At 49.6% G+C, this 8,970-nt stretch overlaps 1 long non-coding RNA gene across 1 annotated transcript; it reads right to left on the bottom strand.

Annotated features, from left to right (window-relative positions):
- Window positions 1–5,882: 5,882 nt before the first annotated feature.
- LOC135460322 (uncharacterized) lies at window positions 5,883–6,677 on the bottom strand. Its single transcript, XR_010443199.1, has 3 exons — window positions 6,531–6,677; window positions 6,055–6,121; window positions 5,883–5,945 (listed from the first exon to the last, which is right to left on the bottom strand). It is a non-coding gene; the product is annotated as an uncharacterized LOC135460322 (long non-coding RNA).
- Window positions 6,678–8,970: the final 2,293 nt, after the last annotated feature.

The raw sequence follows: 8,970 nt of genomic DNA, 5'->3' as shown, positions 1-8,970 counted from the left end.
ATCGACACTGGGGACCCTCAAAATAAACCCAAAATCACCACTGGGACCCCAAAAATCAGCCATGAAATTGATACTGGGAGCCCAAAATCCACCCCAAAATCACCACAGGGACCCCAAAATCAGCCATGAAATTGATATTGGGGACCCCAAAATTCACCCCAAAATCAGCCACAAAATTCACACTGGGACCCCCAAAATTCACCCCAAAATCAACACTGGGAGCCCCAAAATCCACCCCAAAAATCAGCCATGAAATTGATATTGGGGACCCCAAAATTCACCCCAAAAATCAGCCATGAAATTGATACTGGGGACCCCAAAATCGACACTGGGAGCCCCAAAATCCACCCCAAAAATCAGCCATGAAATTGATACTGGGGACCCCAAAATTCACCCCAAAAATCAGCCATGAAATTGATACTGGGGACCCCAAAATCCACCCCAAAATCACCACTGGGATCCCCAAAATCCACCCCAAAATCGACACTGGGATGCCAAAAATTCACCCCAAAATCCACCCTGGGACCCCCAAAATCCACCCCAAAAATCAGCCATGAAATTGACACTGGGAGCCCAAAATTAACCCCAAAAATCAGCCATGAAATTGATACTGGGGACCCCAAAATCCACCCCAAAAATCAGCCATGAAATTGATACTGGGACCCCCAAAATTCACCCCAAAAATCAGCCATGAAATTGATATTGGGGACCCCAAAATCCACCCCAAAATTAACCCCAAAATCACCACTGGGAACCCCAAAATTAACCCCAAAAATCGGCCATGAAATTGATATTGGGAGCCCCAAAATCGACACTGGGACCCCCAAAATCCACCCCAAAAATCAGCCATGAAATTGATACTGGGGACCCCAAAATCCACCCCAAAATCAACACTGGGACCCCCAAAATCCACCCCAAAAATCACCACTGGGACCCCCCCAAAATTCACACTGGGATCCCCAAAATCCACCCCAAAAATCAGCCATGAAATTGATACTGGGGACCCCAAAATCGACACTGGGACCCCCCCCAAAATCAGCCATAAAAATTCACACTGGGACCCCCAAAATTCAACCCAAAATTAACCCCAAAATCACCACAGGGATTCCCCAAAAATCAGCCATGAAATTCACACTGGGGACCCCCAAAATTCACCTCAAAATTCAAACTGGGACCCCCAAAATTCACCCCAAAAATCAGCCATGAAATTGATATTGGGGACCCCAAAATTCACCCCAAAATCGACACTGGGACCCCCAAAATTCACCCCAAAATCGACACTGGGAGCCCCAAAATCCACCCCAAAAATCAGCCATGAAATTGATACTGGGGACCCCCAAAATTCACCCCAAAATCGACACTGGGAGCCCCAAAATCCACCCCAAAAATCAGCCATGAAATTGATACTGGGGACCCCCAAAATTCACCCCAAAATCGACACTGGGACCCCCAAAATCCACCCCAAAAATCAGCCACGAAATTGATATTGGGAGCCCAAAATTAACCCCAAAAATCAGCCATGAAATTGATATTGGGAGCCCAAAATTAACCCCAAAAATCAGCCATGAAATTGATATTGGGAGCCCAAAATTCACCCCAAAATCCACCCCAAAATCACCACTGGGACCCCCAAAATCCACCCCAAAAATCAGCCATGAAATTGATATTGGGACCCCCAAAATCCACCCCAAAATCAGCCACAAAATTGATACTGGGGACCCCAAAATCGACACTGGAATCCCCAAAATTCACCCCAAAATCAGCCATGAAATTGATACTGGGAGCCCAAAATCCACCCCAAAATCACCACTGGGATCCCCAAAATTAACCCCAAAAATCAGCCACGAAATTGATATTGGGGACCCCAAAATCCACCCCAAATCGACACTGGGACCCCCAAAATTAAACCCAAAATCACCACTGGGATCCCCAAAATTCACCCCAAAAATCAGCCATGAAATTGATACTGGGAGCCCAAAATCCACCCCAAAATCACCACTGGGATCCCCAAAATCAGCCATGAAATTGATACTGGGGACCCCAAAATCCACCCCAAAATCACCACAGGAACCCCCAAAATCGACACTGGGAGCCCCAAAATCCACCCCAAAATCACCACTGGGACACTCAAAATCCACCCCAAAAATCAGCCATGGAATTGATACTGGGGACCCCAAATTCACCCAAAATCAACACTGGAACCCCCCCAAAATTCACACTGGGACCCCAAAATTAACCCCAAAATCACCACTGGGACCCCCAAAATCTTTGGGAGGTCCCAGGGGGGATTTGGGGGTTTTGGGGGGTTTGGGGAGGATTTTGGAGGAATTTTTGGGGGATTTTTTGGGGAATTTTGGGGGGATTTTGGGGGGATTTTGGGGAGATTTGGGGGGATTTTGGGGGGAATTTTTGGGGCATTTTGGGGGATTTTGGGTGAATTTTGAGGGGATTTTTGGGGGGATTTTTTGGGGGATTTTGGGGGGATTTTTGGGGGAATTTTGGGGGGAATTTTGGGGGGATTTTGGGGAAATTTTGGGGGGAATTTTTAGGGAATTTTTAGGTGATTTTTGGGGGAATTTTGGGGAATTTTAGGGGGATTTTTTTGGGGGTCTACCTTGGCCAGCTCCCGCAGCAAAATGCTGGGGATTTCTGGGAAGGATTTTGGGGGAATTTTGGGGGATTTGGGGGGATTTGGGGGAATTTTGGGGGAATTTTGGGGAATTTTGGGGGGATTTTTGGGGAATTTTGGGGGATTTTTTAGGGAATTTTTCGGTGATTTTTGGGGGGATTTTTAGGGAATTTTTAGGTGCTTTTTGGGGGGATTTTGGGGGGATTTTGAAGGGATTTTGGGGGGATTTTGGGGGATTTTGGGGGAAATTTTTAGGGAATTTTTAGGGGATTTTTGGGGGGATTTTGGGATGATTTTGGGGGGATTTTTTGGGGTCTACCTTGGCCAGCTCCCGCAGCAAAGTGCTGGGGATTTCTGGGAAGGATTTTTGGGGATTTTTTGGGGATTTTGGGGGGATTTTTGGGGGAATTTTGGGGGATTTGGGGGGAATTTTGGGGGAATTTTGGGGGAATTTGGGGAATTTGGGGGGGATTTTTGGGGGGAATTTTGGGGGATTTTTGGGGGATTTTTGGGGGAATTTTGGGGGATTTTGGGGGATTTTTGGGGAATTTTGGGGGGATTTTGGGGGGATTTTGGGGGGAATTTGGGGGATTTTTGGGGGGATTTTTTGGGAAATTTTGGGTGAATTTTGGGATGATTTTGGGGGGATTTTTTGGGGTCTACCTTGGCCAGCTCCCACAGCAGGGTGCTGGGGATTTCTGGGAAGGATTTTGGGGAATTTTTGGGGATTTTGGGGGATTTTGGGGGGATTTTGGGGGAATTTTGGGTGAATTTTGGGGGGATTTTGGTGGAATTTTGGGGGAATTTTTGGGGAATTTTTGGTGAATTTTGGGGGATTTTTGGGAGGAATTTTGGGTGAATTTTGGGGGATTTTGGGGGGATTTTTAGGGAATTTTTAGGTGATTTTTGGGGGGATTTTGGGGGGTTTTGGGGGATTTTTTTGGGAATTTTTAGGTGATTTTTGGGGGGAATTTTTAGGGGATTTTGGGGGGAATTTTTAGGTGATTTTTGGGTGAATTTTGGGGTTTTTTTTGGGGCCTACCTTGGCCAGCTCCCGCAGCAGGGTGCTGTTCTGCAGCCGGAAATCGTCCTCTTGGCTCTGCAGCTTCCCCTGGAGCATCCTGGTCTCCCCCAGCAGGGCCTCCACCTCCTGGGGACCCCAAAAACGAACCCAGAAACCCCAAAAATCAACTGAGACACCCCAAAAAAACCCAAAATACCCCAAAATACCCTCAGAACCCCAAAAAAATCAACTCAGACACCCCTAAAATGAACCCAGAGACCCCAAATATGCTCCTGAACCCACCCAGAAACCCCCAAAATACCCCTAAAATACCCCCAAAATCCCCTAAAATACCCCAAAATACCCCAAAATACCCCAAAATACCCCAAAATCCCACAAAATACCCAAAATACCCCTAAAATACCCCAAAATATCCTCAGGAACCCCCCTGGTCCCCCCCCAGCAGGGCCTTCCCCACATGGGGACCCCAAAAATGAACCCAGAAACCCCAAAAAATCAACTGAGACACCCAAAAAAACCCCAAAATATCCTCAGAAACCCCAAAAAAATCAACTCAGACACCCCTAAAATGAACCCAAAGACCCCAAATATGCTCCTGAACCCACCCAGAAACCCCCAAAATACCCCAAAATACCCCCAAATATCCAAAAAACCCAAAATACCCCAAAATCCCTAAAATACCCCAAAAATACCCCAAAATACCCCTAAAATACCCCTAAAATACCCAAAATATCTAGAACCCCTGGTCCCCCAGCGCTTCCCACATGGACCCCAAAATACCCTAAACACCCTAAAAAACCCCAAAACACCCCAAAATACCCTCAGAACCCCAAAAAAATCAACTCAGACACCCCTAAAATGAATCCAAAGACCCCAAAAATATCCCTGAACCCAACAAGAAACCCCAAAATCCCTAAATCCCCCAAAAATCCCCAAATTCCCCAAAAATCCCCCCAGGACCCAATGGGCTCCTATGCCTCTACAGAAGGCCCTGCAAAAGAAAGGAGGGATCTCAGAATTTGGATCCCAAATTTAGGGTCCCAGGGGAAATTTCCCAATTTGGCCCAGGGATTTTGCGGTCAAAAGTCCTGGAAAAATTTGGGGATTTTGGGGACCCTGGGATGAATTTGGGTCCCAGGGGAATTTAGGTCCCAATTTATCACAAAGTCCTGGGAGTCAGGAGAGGAATTCGCAGGGAATTTGCCCTGAGGAACTTTGGGGTCCAGTTTGTGTCACTGAGGTCCTGGAAATATGGAATTAGGGTTTGAGGGGTCACAAAGAGGAATTTGGGTTTTTTGAGGGGTTCACGGAGGGAGGTACGAGGAATTTGGGGTTTTTTGAGGGGTCACAAGGAGAATTTGGGGTTTTTTTGAGGTGGTTTTTTTTAATTTGGGGTTTTTTTGAGGGGTCAAACGGAATTTGGGTTTTTTGAGGGGTCACAAGGGAATTTGGGATTTTTTTGAGGGTCACAGAGGAATTGAGTTTTTTGAGGGGTCACGACAGGAATTTGGAGGTTTTTGATTTTTTGAGGGTATAGTGATAATTTGGGGATTTTTTGAGGGGTCATAAGGAGAATTTGGGATTTTTTGAGGGGTCAAAGGAGAATTGGGATTTTTTTGAGGGGTCACAGAATTGGATTTTTGAGTTTATTTTTAATTTGGAAATTTTTTGAGGGGTCACAAGAGGAATTTGGGGTTTTTTGAGGGGTCACAAGGAGAATTTGGGGATTTTTTGAGGGGTCACAAGCGGAATTTGGAGGTTTTTTTGAGGTTTTTTTTATGGGGATTTTTTGAGGTTGGAAATTTATTTTTGAGGAGTCACAAGGGAATTTGGAGGTTTTTTTGAGGTGCCAGTTTAATTTGGGGATTTTTTGAGGGGTCACAAGGAGAATTTGGGGTTTTTTGAGGGGTCACAAGGAGAATTTGGGATTTTTTGAGGGGTCACAAGAGGAATTTGGGGTTTTTTGAGGGGGTCAAGATTTGGGTGTTTTTTTATGAAATTTGGGATTTTTTGAGGGGTCACAAGGAGAATTTGGAGATTTTTTGAGAGGTCACAAGAGGAATATGGGGGTTTTTGAGGGGTCACAAGAGGAATTTGGAGGTTTTTTTGAGGTGCTTTTTTTATTTGGGATTTTTAGGGTGAGATTTGATTTTTGAGGGGTCACAGAGAATTTGAGTTTTTGAGGGGTCACAAGGAAAATTTGGGGATATTTTGAGGGGTCCATCCTCACCTTGTTGGCCTTGGCCAGGTCCCTGTCCAGCGTCTGCACCTTCTGCCGCAGCCCCGACAGCTCTGGGGGGGTCACAGCCGTGAGTGGGGGGCTCTGAGACCCCTCCCCAACCTCTGGGACCCCCCCAAAAAAAATTTAAAAAAAACAAAATTCCTCCCCCTCAGGCCCTACCGGCGCCGTTCTTGCGCAGCTCATCCGACAGCCGGTAATTCTCGGTGCGCAGCTCCAGCAGCTGCGCCTGCGGGGACACCGAGAGGGTTTGAGGGGAGCAAAAAGACCCCCGAGACCCCCCCTCAAAATATCCTCGGTTCCTTTGAGACCCCTCAGGAACCTAAATCCCCCCAAAGACCCCCCAGAACCCACCGAGACCCCCAAGCTTGACACATCCAGAGACCCCCAAAAGCGACCCCAGCACCTCCCTCAGCTCTCCCAAAGCCCCCCAGGATCCCCCCGACCCCCGCCCAGAGCCCCTCAGGACCCCCCCAAACCTCCCCGAACCCCCCAGGGTTCCCCCGAATCCCCTCAAAAGCCCCCTCAGGATCCTTTAAGACCCCCCCATGATTCTCCCATGACCCCTCTCAGCACCCCCAGACCCCCGAGAATCCCCCCAGGTCCCCGCTGAGCCCCCCGGGACCCCCCGGCCGCACCTGCATCCTTTGGAACTCCTCGGCCGACAGGGCCTGCGCCATCTTGGCGCTTGGGCCCCCCCCCTCCCCTCAGGAGGGACCGGAAGTGGCCGCTCTATCCCAGCGCGGGGTCATAGAGAGGCCAAGGCACGGCCAGGCACAAAACCATAGAGTTCAGTCCTCCAAGCCCGGCCAGAGCGGATCATAGAGCTCAGTCCTCCACGGCTGGATCATAGAGCGCGTACAGGTGGCTAAAGGTCCCCCAGAGAGCTCTCGAGGCGGTACAAATCTTCTCCCCTCGCGTTTTTCGGGGGTCTGGGGCTGTGTCCCCCCTCTCAAATGGAGCACGGGAATCTCCTCAGGCTGTAGAGACCCCGACAATGTTATGTGGGGGTATAGGGCGCTCTCTGTTGATAGAGGTCTCCAAGGACCACCCCCCAATATCTGGCGCCCCTCAGGGACCCCCCCGGCTCTTGAGCCACCTCAGTGCCACAGGGACCTGGCAGTGCTGGTTACGGCAGCTGGATCTGAGCCCAGGTGTGCCCAGGTGAGCGCCATTTCCCCCTCAGGTCCTGCTCAAACCCCTCACAGGTGCCATTTCACCCTCACAGACAGCATTTGTCCCCTGATCCATTTGATCATTGTCGCCATTTCTCCCTCATCACCCTCACGGACTCCATTTCCCCCTCAGCTGCCCCTCAAAGTCCTCACAGACACCACTTCCACCCTCATCGCCCTCACAAGCACCATTTGTCCTCTCATGGTCACCATTTTTCCTTTCACAGCCCTTCACAAGCACCATTTCCACATTCACAAGCACCATTTGTCCCCTCACAGACTCCATTTCCCCCTCAGCTGCCCCTCAAATCCTTCACAGACTCCATTTCCCCCCTCATGGGTTCCATGTTCACCCTCCTCACCCTCACAGACTCCATTTCCCCCTCATGAGTTCCATGTTCACCCTCCTCACCCTCACAGACTCCATTTCCCCCCTCATGGGTTCCATGTTCACCCTCATCACCCTCACAGGCTCCATTTTCCCCTCAGCTGCCCCTCAAACCCCTCACAGGCACAATTTCCACCCTCCTCACCCTCACAGACTCCATTTCCCCTCATAAGTCCCATGTTCACCCATCCTTTCAACCTCACGCTCCATTTCTACCCTCAGCATGCCCCTCATACCCCTCAAAAGACACCACTTTCCCCCTCATGCTCACAAGCACCATTTGTCCCTCTCATGGTCACCATTTTCCCCTTTCAAGCCTCACAGCACCATTTCCTACATTCACAAGCACCATTTGTCCTCTACATGACTCCATTTTCCCTTTCACTGCCCTCAAATCCTTTACAGACACCATTTCCCCACCTCATGGGTTCCATGTTCACCCTCCTCACCCTCACAGACTCCATTTCCCCCTCAGCTGCCCCTCAAATCCTTCACAGACTCCATTTCCCCCCTCATGGGTTCCATGTTCACCCTCCTCACCCTCACAGACTCCATTTTCCCCTCAGCTGTCCCTCAAATCCTTCACAGACACCATTTCTACCCTCATAACCCTCATGAGTTCAATGTTCACCTTCATCACCCTCACAGGCTCCATTTTCCCCCTCATGGGTTCCATGTTCACCCTCATCACCCTCACAGACTCCATTTTCCCCCTCATGGGTTCCATGTTCACCCTCATCACCCTCACAGGCTCCATTTCCCCCTCAGCTGCCCCTCAAATCCCTCACAGACACAATTTCCACCCTCCTCACCCTCATGGGCTCCATTTCCCCCCTCATAAGTTCCATGTTCACCCTCCTCACCCTCACGGGCTCCATTTCCCCCTCAGCTGCCCCTCAAAGTCCTCACAGGCACCACTTCCACCCTCATCGCCCTCACAAGCACCATTTGTCCTCTCATGGTCACCATTTTTCCCTTCACTGCCCCTCAAATGCTTCACAGACACCATTTCTACCCTCATTACCCTCATGAGTTCAATGTTCACCTTCATCACCCTCACAGACTCCATTTTCCCCCTCATGGGTTCCATGTTCACCCTCCTCACCCTCACGGGCTCCATTTCCCCTCAGCTGCCCCTCAAACCCTCACAGGACCAATTTCACCCTCTCACCCTCATGGGCTTCCATTTCACCCTCACTGCCCCTCAAATCCCTCACGGCACCCACTCTCACCCTCATCGCCATCACAAGCACCATTTGTCCTCTCATATCACCATTTTTCACCCTCTCACTGCCCTTCACAAGTCACAATTTGTCCCCCTCACAGGCTCCATTTCCCCCTCAGCTGCCCCTCAAACCCCTCACAGGCACCACTTCCACCCTCATCCCCCTCACAGGCTCCATTTCCCACTCTCACAGATTTTATATTTTCCCCCTCCTTTACCCCTCACAGGGAATATTTTCCCCCCTCAGCTGCCTGGGTCATCCTGTATTTCTGGGGATCGGTGAAGACAGA

The sequence above is a fragment of the Zonotrichia leucophrys genome, unplaced genomic scaffold (genome assembly GCF_028769735.1).
Source record: "Zonotrichia leucophrys gambelii isolate GWCS_2022_RI unplaced genomic scaffold, RI_Zleu_2.0 Scaffold_34_1600103, whole genome shotgun sequence".
Taxonomy (NCBI): domain Eukaryota; kingdom Metazoa; phylum Chordata; class Aves; order Passeriformes; family Passerellidae; genus Zonotrichia; species Zonotrichia leucophrys.
Note: the sequence above shows the minus strand (reverse complement) of the source record. Positions and strands in the feature narration are given on the sequence as shown.